We start from the raw sequence: 14,630 nt of genomic DNA on the forward strand, positions 1-14,630 counted from the left end.
CACTGCTGGGCAGCCTCTGGATGGGAAGCCAGGCTGAGGGGACCTACTCGCCCTTCACTTATTCATCCATCCACCCATCCACCCATCCATTTGTCTGTCCTTCCACTCAGCCTTCATTCTGCAAGTATTTGTTGAGTGCCTACTACATTCCAGGCACCACACAAACCACTGGAGAAGCAACGGTGACCTGGTGACACAAAGTCCCTGCTCTCAGGAAGCTGTCATCCTCGTGGGGGATGAGCCACAGCAAGGGGTAATACAGTGGCATGTTGCTAAGTGCTCTAGAAGAGGTCGGCGGGCACTAGGGGGGCACGAAGGAAGGACGCCTGACTCAGACGTGGGACCAGGAAGCCTCCATCCCCTCACTTATAAGATGGCAGTGCTGGGACTTGCCCAGCCATCCTGCAGGGTTACTGAGAGGACGGGCTGTGACTGCACATGTGGAAGAACTTTAGGAACTGCCGAGGTGCACAGGTATCGTTACGTGTCATCTCCATGCCAGGCTTCTGGAGGAGGGAAGGGGTCACCAGGCAGCACCTCTGGGGCCCCTGGCCGTGGCAGCTCTGCAGGCTGAAGCCACAGGCCAATGCTCCCTCAAAAGAAGACCATCTCCTGACAGGCAAGGGACTGAACACTCACCCAGCACAAGCATTTTTACTGTTTTTTTTCAGCAGTGGAGGACAGTCCCATGGAATCATCCATATTCTAGGAACCCCCCAGGTTGGCCTTGCTAACTTTCCAGAGGCATGAAGGATGGTGTGAGGACACGGAAGCTGCTGATGGGCTTGAGAGAGCTGGGGCGATGGGTGCAGGCGGGGTGCTCGCAGAGCACGGGGAAGTTTAAAAGCTGAAACTATAACCACACAAACGCTGTGTTTGCAAAAGCAACAACCAGAGACTCGTCATTCTCAAAGGACTGGAAGGAAGCTGGATGCTAGACCGGGTTCTCGGATGAGTGCTGTTCTCAACACAAAGTTCCCGAAGTCAGAGAACAGGTCTGCTCCATGGCACCTGGTACGCAATGCGGCAGCCCCACCGTGATCGATACAGAATCCAATTAACATTGCTAGGCATTGGAAGTAAAAGGCGCCGGAAGGAGAGGAGAGCAGGAGATCCAACCCAGCCTCCCTGAGATGGGAATTGAGACCTAAGGAAGTAAAGAGCTGAGTGGATACCAGAGCCCAAGACCGCACCCTGTTGGGGGCAGTGTGGGGGGTGGGGACATATGCCCAATCATTTACTCACTGCTGGTAATCCATTAACTTCTGTGAGCTTCCTTAGCCTTTCCCTGCAAAACGGACCACGGCATTAGCCCATTTCATAGGGTCGTTGTGAGAACCGAATGGGATAGTATATTTATAGGCACTGTGTGAACTCAGGCTCAGTACCTAAGGACTGGATCATTGTTGTTACCATGGTTCCCAGGGATGGTAACCAGAGTGATGCCATCCTGGTGGCAGACAAAACACCTTCAAAACTCCCTAGAGCTGAGCAGCAAGCCCTGAACACTTCAGGTGACCGCCATCAGCTGGAGTCAGAGCAGCCTGGGTCTGCGTGGCTCTGGGGGGAGGTTGAGGAGGCCCCTTCAAGTTCTAAGGTCACTGTGAATGTCTAAAACAAAGTCTCCAGCAGGTACGTGCTCAATGAGTGACAGCTACAACCCCTAAGAAACCCCTAAAACTTTACTGCCCAGTTTTTAGCCCCCACACAGGGACATCTATGTCTTACTTAGATCCATCTCTGCCATACACATGTGAGTTAACCTGGGATTTGTCGTGTCATCCCCCAGGACTCAATTTCTTCCTTTGCAAAATGGACAAACACCTGCCCAAACCACTGTCAGGGTTGTGGTGAGTTATTGCTATTATCACCGCTGATGATTGACTCCACCTTGTGAGTATTCCATGCCCGGAATGGTCAGTTTCTCTTAGTTGACCACACCCTGCAAGCTCCGTGGCTGGGAGAAGGTATCCCACATAAACAACTAGTAAGGGGGGCGCCTGGGTGGCTCAGTCGTTAAGCGTCTGCCTTCGGCTCAGGTGGGATCGAGCCCCGCATCGGGCTCCCTGCTCCACGGGAAGCCTGCTTCTCCCTCTCCCATTCCCCCTGCTTGTATTCCCTCTCTCGCTGTGTCTCTCTCTGTCAAATAAATAAATAAAATCTTAAAAAAAAAAAAAAAAAAACAACTAGTAAGGGACAAAAGTCAAAGACACCAAATTAAACTAGTACATCGGGGCCAATATTTAACAAACCCAAAGGTCGAGTTTTTGGTTGGGTTCTTTTTCCCATTTCTCATCAAGTTATTCAGATGGGCATTCCCATTTTGTTCTAGATCATGGTTTGGGCTCCACAGTGCAACCCAATTTGTTGAGATCCTGTCAAAGGCAAGGCACAAGGCAAGTGCCCATTGAAAATCAAAGTGAGCTTTTAGTCCACAGCATTTGTTCATTTTTAATGTAAGTAATTAAACAAGTGATTTAAAAAAAAAAAAAAAAGGAACTCCAATGCCTTTGGTTAAACACATTAATATAAATGATTAAAAAAGCTAATCTCCTAATGAGTTGAGAATTTTATATTGATTCAGTAATTACAAAGCATATTGCAAAATCAATGATAAATACGCCTGAAATTCCTATTGATTGGCTTACTCTGATAAGATTATATTGAACAGAGACGATAGATTTAAGAGTGTAAATGTGCGTTCACGTTAATACATTCGGTGACAAATGGAAGCACGGGGGTAGACCTCAGGCCGGCTTGGAAGGAGCTCTGCTCAGTACACGTTGTTCGTGCTCTTTCTACGCACTTGGTTCTGGCTTTCGAAGCTGCTGGTTAATGAAACATAAGATTATTACTCCCTTGTGCATTTAAGTTTTCAGGTCTTTATACAATAATTAATTAGGATTATGTGACAAGAAGAGAATTTCCACCAGGAAAAGAAAAACTAATAGTACTGCTTTAACAAATGATGCTTAAACTCCTATTGACTCAACTTAATTTATTTAATCTTTCTACCTAGACCACCCTGAAGGTAATTATTCACTTTAAATACTTTTAAACTAGTATCTTTTAAGTCTGGGATTTCTCACGTAGCCACTTACTGTCTAATAAAGCAGGCTTCCTGGGAATGCAGTGTTTTAAATTATATAGAAATGGGGAAGTCCATAAAACATACACAGCGGCAGTTCTCAAAGTGTGGTCCCTGGATCAGCAGCATCAGCATCACTCAGGAACTTGTTAGAAATGGGAATTCTCTGGGCCCCACCCCAAACTTACTGAACCAGAAACTCTGGGGTTGGGGCCCAGCAACCTGTGTTTTTACAAGGTGATTTTGGTGCCTGCCCAAGTTCAAGAACCGTGACTATAGGTCATTAGAATTTTCCTGAGCATTTACTTACATTGCCTACAACTGTGCCACATGGTATAAGGATAAAGGAGAATATGTGGTACCTGCCCTCAGGGAGCTTACAGTCTGGTGAGGATGTTGAGATTTAGGTGCTTGGTTCTATCACTAACTAGCTTTAATATCTTGGCAAGACTCAACCCCTCTGGACTGGTTTCTTCATTCATAAGGACATAAGGGTGGCCTAGATACTCTCTGAAAGTTGCTTCCAACTCCAGATACCATTCTAAGAGTCTACAAATTGGAGGAAAGTGAATTTGCTCACACAAGCTCCATGCCGGCAATATGATTTGAAACACAAGAGGAGATCTTGCAGGCTACTGGGGCTGACTCCCCTCTGGAAAAGCGCCGTCTTCGATTCCCCTGCTCAAGTCACGCCTCTGGCTCTCACAACATGAGCTAAACCCTCTCTGGAAACAGAGAAAGGCTCGGCGGGGGAGAGGGCAGAATGCCCCCCCTCCCCCGGAATTCAGATGTCTGTGTCCCCACCCCCAGTGAGAATCACTGCTCCATCCCTCTCCGGCCTGGTGGCCCTCTGGTGGCAGGGGGCTGAAAGGTTTCCCTAGGACTGGTCGAAGAGAACCACACAACTGAACTTTGGGTGGCAAGAAATATCATTCATTGAGCAATATCAAGGGAGCCCTGAACTTAACTAGGGGAAGCAAATTTCACTTGATAAAAGGCAGGGTGCCAGAGAGACCCTTAAAGTAAAAACCCCTACAACTCCACAGCGGTGGCCAGGGCTGCTCCTAGCTGGCCTTCCCTGAACCTCCTGCCCTCCCATTGCCCACCCTCCCAGCACACATTGTGCTTATGGGGTACAAATGTTTTTAATGAAGTGAATGTTTGTTCATGGTTCACAAGCCCTGAAGGTAATCCTCGAAGAGAACTTCCTAACATGCTTTGCATTAAGACACCATCACTGAAAAAAAACACCTGACTTTCCAGTGGGAGAGGGGCATACTCATTTAGAAACAGGGCACACACGAGAAGTCTTAACACCATGTCATATTAAATATAATGAATCCTCTTAGTAGTCATGGCATGTTAGAGCTCGGAAGGGTCCTTGGAGATCACTGAACCCCCTTGCATTAGAGTTTATACTGCAAAATCTAGCACTAAATTGTATACTCTTTATTAGAATAATGAAGGATGTGTCCATTAATGTTGTGCCTCTATTAGTCAGGCCCTTGGAATCAAGACCTGAACCCAGAGCTTTTGCCCTGAGGCCAGTTCTTCCTTCATCACCAAAGGAAGTCTTGCTTATAGCAGAAACAGCGGGTGGGACACAGCAAGAAGATATTTCTTTCTGCATGCCAATTGTTCATTCTCTCTGTGAAAATGTGTTCTAATGAAAAACATTTTTTCATCAAATCTTTAGGTAAAAGTGACGTTGCAAAATGCGCCATATCATTCCTAAGGCTTTGCCTGCCCTCTGTAACACTGAGCACCCCCCAAGAGGGCTTGTACCTCTCAGAAGCTGTCCTCTGGGTTCCCAAACCCAGCCAATCTGAGAAGAACAGTTAGGATCCCCTTGTCTCCATTCTCCCCTTCTCTCTCACGTCCCTTGGGAAATATCTACACAATTATTTTATATGAAGAGATTATGTATTGGTAATAGGTTCCTTATCCTATCTCAAAGGCATACAAATATTAACAAAAAGCATGACTCTTACCCACAAAGTGGTGAAATTTCTGGCATCAGCGGCCAACAAGTTAGAGAAATTTTCCAGCTAATGATGACAGAGAGAAACCACTGGTGCCCCTCCATCAACTCAGCATCACTGATCTGACTCTGCTGGGTGGCTGTCCCCCTTTTGGCAAGGTTTCTCTTATAAATGGCCCAATCGATACTCATTAGGCATTGCCAGCTCCTTGTCTCTCCCTAACTGATTTATCCGCCATGCTATAAAACCCATTAAAAATTAATTCTCTAATAGACAAGGGCTCAAATTGGCTGCCCGGAGGTTCCGGGTACAAGACAGATGTGCATTGCCTCTAGAAAGGAGACACCCAACGGCAGGGGCAGCTCAAGAATGGAGCATCCTCTCTTCAAATCCATGTGCCCAGGGGAACCCATGAGCAACCCTCGTGACATTTGTCCACTCCAAGATTAGATTAGATTAGATGCTGGAGACATAATAATAAAACCAATACATAGTTGAAGCCTTCAAGGAACTTACTTTTTTTTTTTTACTATAATGTTGACATAGTATTGCCTTCCAAAAAAAAAAATAAGTGGGAGAAGGAGAGTACATGCTGTTCCCACTTCTCTCTGTGGTCCACCCATGGGAATTGTTCATCCAGCAGATCATTAATTGGCCCTTCTCTTCCTGGCACTGTATGCCTGGGAGAAATAACTAGGCCCTCCAAGCCAAGGAGCAATGCCAAACCTCCTACAGGATGGTGAATATCAACACGTTGAAGATCTATGTCTCCCTTTGCCTAGTTTTCCTTAGCTCTGACCTGCCCAGCAGGGCGTGGCAGTCCCTCCAAATCTGAGTAAAGATCTTCCCACTCCAAAGGCAAATTTCAGGGCTTTACCACACCCCAAACTATGAAGCCAGCTTCCCTGGCCTCTGTGAATTAACTTGTGCACTGCTGGGCAGAACAGGGAGGCCATCCAGTGGCCCAGGGATGAGGAGGAAGATGGAGAATACTTCTCAGATGATGGGGCTGAGATCACGGCTGACAGGAGAGTGTGAAAACAGATGTGGTGCTACGTCCCAGATGGCAGAATTTGAGCACCCCTGCCTGTCAGCCTTAAAAGAAATAAGAAATACATTCCAGATTAATAAAACCACCTATGAAAGGCAGGAATTCTGAGATGAAGCAGCAAGCCATAATTCAAGTGGTCTCGAGAATGATTTGGATAAACTTATGAAAAATTCCTAATGGCTAATTAAGAGGAAGTTTTGGAGTATTGGAGGCAAGTCCAAAGTTGCTGAACCCTTAAAGCAGTATCTGTCAAATGTCCTCTGTCAGGGACAGATGCTAAGACTGGATGAACCCATGGATGGCTCATGGTGGCACTTCTGATTCCTATGGGACAGTGATGCCCAGTGCAGGTCTCAGGGACACCCAAAGGTCTCTACCCCAGCCTTTTCTAGCCAACAAAGACATGGCTGGCTTTCCTCATCTCTAACCTGACATTTGCAGTCATCAGCCCTATCTTGGAGTCCATAGATTTCCAGATCTGTGCACACTGGTGTACTTCCTCCAAGGAGCCTTGCCTTTGCTATGGCATCTTGTCCCATCATTCCTCAGAACGTGAGATTAGGCAGGTCCCACCATACCACTCCAGGGCCAGGACCCTCAAGGAAAGAAGTGGATTTCTACCCACTCTCCCACTGGGAGGCCAATATGAGGAACACCCTTTGGGAAACTGATGGTGGCCCTTCCTCTCTTTACCTAGATCAGAGGGCAGCATTCAGTTCACGGGCTCCCAAGAACAATGTCCCCCAAACCCCCCATCAGAGGGGCTGGCTCCCTGCACACCCATCCTCCTTCATGCCTAGACTCCAACCACCAGGCCCTAGCACCTCTGGCACATCTCCTTGCCCATACAGTGGCTTGGCTGTTTGCTGGATTTTCTGATTGCCCCACTCTACACACATTTTTCAGTGAGATGGGAAAGTATATACCAGCCAACAGCTTTGTGGGGACCAACAGTTTCCCTCCTTGCCACACTGGACAGTCCCTGTGCAGAGCCCATCAGTGGGAGAGGCCCAGAGCCTTAGTTCTGGATTTCTTTCCCAGACAGGAGTATGCTTGGCCCTCACCAGCTTATTGTCCTCTCCTCATCTGCTCCCGACACAGGGACATGGCCCAGCTTCTGTGGCCATAACTGACTGCAAGATGAAGGCAGGCCGGCCGCAGAGGGATGGATTCTGACAAGTTGCAGCCATTCCAGATGGGGACCCCAATACCCAGGGCTCAGCTGGCTTCAAGCCAAATGGGACAATCAGTGACTTGAACCTTCAAGGTCCTTCTCATTACTTCCTGATACTCTTACATTGTCCACCTTATCTCCTATTCATTCATGTATTCATTCAATAAATGCTTAACGTCTACTATGTGCTAGGTCCTGGGAATACAGATGACTAGGATGGGCACGACCCCTGTCCTCTTGGCATTTTACAGGAAGAAAAGGAATAACGTTATTCGTACGTTCATGCTCAGTATGTTGGCGGAGAACAGTGTTTATATTAATGGAGTGGTCCGCCGGAATTTTGGGTGCCCCCTGCAGAGTGCATTTCGAGTAGAGGAATCTTTCCAAGACTCTCAAATCTCACTCCATAGTAACTTTATCCTCTGGCTCCCCCAATGTTGGTCTGCCTGCACCCCTGATTTCTGCCCTCTGCTCCCCCTCCTTCCCCGACTCTCCCAGCCCCTCCTCACCCTCTTGCCCTCTCTCTGCTTCCTTCGGCACATTTTGCCTTCCTTCCACCCCTAGCTGGAAGCAAGAGCAGCAAGACTAATTTCATTTCTCTTCTTTTCCTTTGGTGAGTCGATCTGTGACAACCCTTTTTATGCATTTAATTCATTCTCAATTTCTCATAATCAGGGGGATGGTATCCCCTAAGGTTAGGCGAGAGCTTGTCAGAAAAAAAAAAAAAGGCAGCGTAAATTCACAGAGGTAATCATAGTCTATCTGCACTTCCCACTGCCCGTGGAGCTATTAACTAATATCACTCTCTAATCTTTTTTGTACTTATTTATTTTATAGCGAGAAACTAGTGTTATAAACACCCCTACTGTCAAAACTTGTCATCCCCATTACCTTAAGGCGGGCTTCATCTCTGTTATTCTAATTTCAGAGTTTCTCAAATTCACAGCCGCTGGAAATTGAGTACAAAATCCATTATCATTTGTATATTTTAATTATGCAAATGAGGCAGCTCAGCTGCGATGTCCGGGACCTGCAGGGATGCCTGACTTGATTCTGGGTGATTACAATTTATCCAGTCGAGTCACTTTAATTGTAACAAGCTAATTACATTGTTTCATTTGGCTTTAACAAAAGAAAAAGAGACAGGAAGCTGGATGTGGCTCAGGGACAGACCACAGCCTCCCACCAGCACTGGCAGGAAGACACCAGGCACAAGCCATCCCTGGCCAGTTGAGGGCCTGGTGGGGGACCCCAGAGGAAGGGCAGCTCAGCGTCAGGTAGTTGAAAGCAGTGGCCCTCCCGGGAAGGGGCCTGCCCACCAGCGGTCTCTGTCAGGGATGCAGGAGGATGTCCATTCCAGGCGGAGTTTATCCAGTGGTGAGCCTGACGTCAGACCACCTCACAGAAGGGCCCTTTCCACTCAAGACCTTTTTGGCCCCAGGCCGATGTCTTTGAGAACCTACCTAATTTCCACTATTTGTGAATCTGCGTGTGCATATAATGTTTCTGGATAAATCTGCAGCTTCTTCCTGTCCCTGAGCATTGCGACCCCTGAGAAGCCAGCAGAAGGGTTTCCCATGGTCAGACAGAGGAGGATGCCGAAGTGGGTGAGGAAGCAGAAGCCAGAGAGATGAGAGAGGGAATTTGGGGCAAACTCTGCAAAGTGGGGACAACACTTCATAAATTTCTTCTTCAGGGTCATGTTTTATGTCTGCGATCAGTGATGAACATGTATTCCCTTGAACTGAAGCTGTTTTCTCCCCCAGTCATTATGCCTGCCAGTGAGACAGAAGGTGCTTAGGCTTACAAGTTCAATATTTTAGCAGCCTGAGAATCCCCAGAAAGTACGAGGCTCGTGAACATTAACAAATGACCATTCCTCATAACAGTTGCAGCAGGGCCAGAATTACAGGCATTAACTCAAGTCTAGAGTGTTGCCAAACACTTTTTTTTTTTTTTTGTAATTCTTTGGTTCACCCCCATTCCAGAACCAGAGTCCATGACCTTTCCACCCTAGTCTGGGCCAGATAAAACCTGTGCCTAACACGGCAATAGACCCAATACCAAAATCCAGAAATTAGATTCATGGCTACTAATGTCAGCAAGTCAATTCATCAACAAATATTTATTGAGGTTTATTGAGATTCTCTTATAATCATGGCCCCTACTTCCAAGGTGTTATACTCCAAAGACAGAAATGAGGCTAACGTGTTGGAAAGGGACAAAGCTGGAGTGCTCAAGGAGGTCTGAGGGGAGAGACATCTGCAGGGTCAGGGTAGTCAGTACTTCCAACACTCAAGTTCATGGTTGGGATGAGGGGCTGGATTCGGGGTGAGGCAGACACTGAGCAGGGTCCTGACATGGCTCTGTTATAAAGGATGCCCATTGTAACATTGGCAGAAGGGATTGCAGGTCTGGTAGACACAACAGAGTCTGGGGCTCCCGTGGGGCAACACCAGTATGGGGTGAAGGGGTTTCGTGCCTGCCTTAGAGTGCTAAGCAAGTGAAGCAAAGGGCATGGTCTTCCCCATCAAGCCCACCATGTAAAGTGATGTATCTGTCTGCAATGCAAATCTGGACATCAGTGAGCCCAGAGAGCCTGGGGGATAGAGACAGTGAACAGAACTATGTGGTCCCATGTCAGTGGGATTCAGGATGAAATGCTTCTTTGGTGAGCTTGCGGGGAGGGTGGGGTATGCTTTGAGGTTTTTGAAGGAGGAGGTTATGTCTCAGTGGATGTGTGGGAGGAAGAGATTTGTGGAAGGAGGAGCCACGTGGGCAAAGATGTAGAAGAGCTGTACCTGACAGGGGTGGAAGCTGGAAGGAGGTGGATGGAGAGACGGCTGGTGGGCGCAGTCGAAGCAAGGACAGCGACTCTGTTAATGGAACACCTGCCTCTGTGCCACTGAGTTCTGGGTTGGCAGTCGGTCCTCCTTCCCCTGCTGGTGGGACACCCAAAGAGGAGACCTGGGGTGCTGTCCAGGACAAAATTGCATACAACGTACCCTCACAAATACACATGGAAGGAAAGAAAAGGAAGGACATGAGTGGGAAATAGGAAAACCTGTTGGGAACAAGGAAATGAAGTTTCTCCTCCCAGACCCGCTACCAACCAGCTGCGTGGTCCAGGTTATGTCATCAAAGGGCTCAGAACCTGTTTCCTAATTCATCAGAGGTTGGCGGGGGGGGGGGGGCAACGAGCATATCTGGAATGAATGTTCTAGACACAGGTCTCATGAATCGAGAATTTGGTGTATTTATCTCTCGCTCCACAGTGTCTGTCTCTGCTAAGAAATGCTGCTCTGCATTGGGGTGAGTGGTTGGGACCAAAAGAAAAACAATTGAGGCCACTGCTTCTGCCTGAATTCTCCAGCTCAAAGTAAATTAGAGCCAGATGCCCAGCTCCTCATCGCTCCATCAGATGACTCCATGGAGTAATTATAATACTTTATGGGCATTAACTCACTGATTCTCATCATGCCCTGGGAGGGAAGCACTCAGATCATTATCCTCCCTGTACCCAGGGAGGGAGGAGCATCTCGTTCTCTCCATGTGTGCATCCTGACAGCACCTGTCCCCCGAATGCACTGGAAGGGGAGTGCCAGGACCAGCCGCACACCAGGAAAATGGATGAGCTGGAGTCAAGGTTCTGGGAAAGGGAGAGCAGGGATGGTGGGGGAGGAAGGTCCAACAGCAGAGGAAAGAAAGATGCATCAAGAGGGAGGGAAATTGGCTGAGCTCGACTCGGTGGTGTCTGAGGGAAGCAGAGAACCAATTACAAATACTGGAACAATCTAGGCTTGAAAGAGGGAAAGAAGGCAGGGGAAAGCCCTGGGCCAATCCGGGGACTAGCATGGAAAGGAGAGGAGGGGGCAATCCTGATGAGGAGACGGGGCCCAAGGGCAGCCCTGGGAGTTGCTGAACAGGACTTAGAGAAAGTCCCTACCAGGTCTTCTAGCCCCCGTTCAAAGCCTCCTCATACGTGGGCAAATCTCAAGTTCCCCTTCATCCCAGGAAGTCTTACAATTATTAAATTTTAATTTATTTTTTTAAAGATTTATTTATTTGAGAGAGAGAAAGAGAGCACGAGTGGAAGGAGGGACAGAGGGAGAGGGAGAGAGAGAATCCCAAGCAGACTCCCTGCAGAGCATGGAGCCCCACACATGACCCTGAGACCATGACCTGAGCCAAAATCAAGGGTCAGATGCTTAACCAACTGAGTCACCCAGGCGCCCCACAATTATTAAAATTTAAAGTTGAAGTTAACAGTAGAGCTTAGACTATCTCCTTATTTTACTGCTCAGTGAACTGAGCCCCAAGAGGGGAAGGAAGTGACCCAAGGTCACACAGCAAGGGGGTACAGCCTCTGTGACTGGACCACACATCTCCTAACTCCCACTGGCTTTATTTTGCCTTCATCTCTCCTCTCTGAATTCCTTCTCACACTTACAGGAACCCTATCACCTGGTGGCACCTGATTTCATGCTCTCGAACAACTCATTCATCTCTCTCCAAGTAAATCAGAATATTATTTTGTGCCAAACCCACATCTGAGGCGTCCCTTATCATACCCTCAGAGCCTACCCCAGGATGAGGCACACAGAGGGGGAAGGATGGTATCTGGCTTGATGACAGCATGTGCGGAGCGCCCCCCGCAGATGCCAAACCTCCAGTAAGGAAAATCAGAGCTCTTAGTGGGGGAGGCACTCAGAATCGAAACCACGAACACCTCCACTGCCGTCCCTAAAAATGCCAGCCAAGCAGCCGCCGAAGTGCTCAAGCAGATGGAGGACTATGAGCCAAATTGGTCTCTCTGCCCCGGAGCAAGTGACATCTCAGTGGAGAGATGTGTTCTGGCAACTCCTTGGCCCCAGAATTACACTTAAGCCCCCAGGTCCCTCTCCGTGTTCACTCACCTGTCCCCATTTTCAGATGCATGTGGGAATGTGAAGCCCACCCTCATATCCAGATAGCTTGCCGATTAAGCACCTGAACGCTTGAGCCAGACTGCTCCAGGCACAATCTCCAGATGGACCACCTACTAGCTGTGCAGCTTTGGGCAAGTATCTGAACTACTCTGTGCCTCTAATTCTTCATCAGTAAAGTGGAGACAGTAACAGTATTTGCCTCGTAGAATTATTGTTAGGGTTAAATGATTTAACACATCAAACCCACTCGGGAAAATTCCTGACCTTTAGTAAGTGCTCCGTGAATATCCGATGGTCTTATTGCCTCATCTCCCCACTGAGTGTGTGAGTTCGTTGAGCTGCAAGGACCACTCCTTCGTTCCTTCTCCCACGAGCCTTTGTGAAGTACCCATTATGTACCCACCTGACCCTGCTGTCGTAGCTGACGACGCAATGTCCAGAAAAGCCCGGTCCTCTCAACACAAGGGCTCAACCCTAGCAGAGGGAACCTGCTGACAAAGCCAGAAGGGGAGAGGCCACTGGGCAAGGGATTCGCTCCCGCAGATCTGTGACCTTCAGCCTGGGAAGGGGGCTGCATGTGCATTACATGCTCCCGTGGGGACTCAGCGACTTGTGGCTTCCACCCCACGGGCCACCCCGTAGGCTAACCCTCAAGGGACTTCTCCTCCAGCACGGAGCACGGAGGTGTGGTTGGAATGGGTGCGTAGAGGCTCTGGAAACACGGCGAACATTCCCGGGCAGGATTAAACGTCCACACTCCACACGGCCGAGGCTCATGCATCCATGGGAGGGTGAGCGCCAAGGGGGTGTCACTCTTCAGCGCAGTTTGTGAAGGGTCCAAGGAGGGGGTGCCCTTTCAAGAGGGAGGCAAAATGAAACCACAGAGCAACTGTGAACGCAGACCGCTCCCCTTGGTGCTCCCAGAAGCGGGGCCCCCCTCTCCAGCTGCCGCCCGGCCTTGGGAGCTCTGCGGCTCTGTCACATCAGTTTGTGGCATCTGCCAGGAGTCGCCGGCCGATGTTGGAAAGTGCTGAGCCGTCCGCCTCTGTCATGCTAAAGACGAAGAAACCAAGGCCCAGGAAGGAAATGTCGTGGGTGCAGGGCCACGCGGCTGAGTGGCTCCAGAGCCAGGGCCACAGGGGGCCTCCAGATTCCTGGACCCGGTGGCGTGTCCACTCACCCATGTGCCTTTGCAGGGTGGTGCCTCTTGGTTTGCTTTCCCTGGTGTTCAGATTCCTTCCAAGTTCCACACGGTCAGCCCCTGGGGAGACTGCGATTGGAATGGCCCAAGGAAGGGACTGCGGGACACACAAGCCACCGGGGCCCAGCGCCCAGCCAGGAGCCAGTCCCTCCCCGCCCGGCTCACTCACGGGCATGTCTTCTGCCGGCTCTCTGCCCAGTGTGCCTTCACCAGAACACAGGGTTTTCCCCGAATGAAGCCTTTGGGTGAGGCCGGAGCTTGCTGCTGCTTCCCTTTAGAGGCCACCACACGAATTTGGGGCCACCCGAGTAGGGCGCACGTGGTCAGCCCCCACGTCCGCTGGCTGCCTCTGCGCTGGGCACTCCATAGGCATCCCCTCTCCGAGTCCTCACGGCAGCTCCTCGTTTTACCCCACTTCACAGACGAGAAAACCGAGGCTGGATGAGATCGGTCCATTTGCCCAGGCACACCGCTCTCCATCGGCAGGCCAGGCCCGGCCCCAGCGAGTCGGACTCCAGGCCCCAAGCCGCTCACCACTCAGCTCCGCCGCCTCTGCTCCGGATTGTTTTTCCTGCGTAGAGCTGCTTCTGTTCTAGTTCTCCTCAACACCTTCGCTGGTCCTTCTCCGAAAACGATCTCATTCACGCCGAGAAAGAAAAACACTTCTTCAGCAACCAGGGCAGCTGGCTTCGCGTTAGGGAGACCCTTTCCCTTAAACTGGGTGGACGAGACAGACTCTCGTGAACAGGGACAGGCCAGAGGACGGTGGCCAGCGTTGGCTGGGCAGACAGCAGTTAGACTTGGCTTGGGAGAGAGGGAGGTAGTTCAGAGAAGGGGAGGAGCAGGAGCGGAAGCAAAACATTCCCCTGAGGGAACCCTCCTACGCTGTTGGTGGGAATGCAAGCTGGTGCAGGCACTCTGGAAACCAGTAAGGAGGTTCCTCAAAAAGTTGAAAATAGAGCTACCCTACGACCCAGCAATTGCACTACTGGGTATTTACCCCAAAGATACTAATGTAGTGATCTGAAGGGGCACCTGCACCCCAATGTTTATAGCAGCAGTGTCCACAATAGCCAAACTATGGAAAGAGCCTAGATGTCTATCGACAGATGAATGGATAAAGAAGATGTGGTATATACACACACACAATGGAATATTATGCAACCATCAAAAAATGAAATCTTGCCATTAGCAATGACGTGGATG

At 49.4% G+C, this 14,630-nt stretch overlaps 1 long non-coding RNA gene across 1 annotated transcript in view; it reads right to left on the reverse strand.

Annotated features, from left to right (window-relative positions):
* The window catches only part of LOC144379844 (uncharacterized), a 185,412-nt gene extending 171,207 nt beyond the window's left edge, over nt 1–14,205 (reverse strand). The window contains exon 1 of the long non-coding RNA XR_013443317.1: nt 12,488–14,205. This is a non-coding gene — a long non-coding RNA (uncharacterized LOC144379844). The remainder of the gene's footprint in view (nt 1–12,487) is intronic.
* Between the last annotated feature and the right edge of the window lie 425 nt (nt 14,206–14,630).

The sequence above is a fragment of the Halichoerus grypus genome, chromosome 13, assembly GCF_964656455.1.
Source record: "Halichoerus grypus chromosome 13, mHalGry1.hap1.1, whole genome shotgun sequence".
NCBI lineage: Eukaryota > Metazoa > Chordata > Mammalia > Carnivora > Phocidae > Halichoerus > Halichoerus grypus.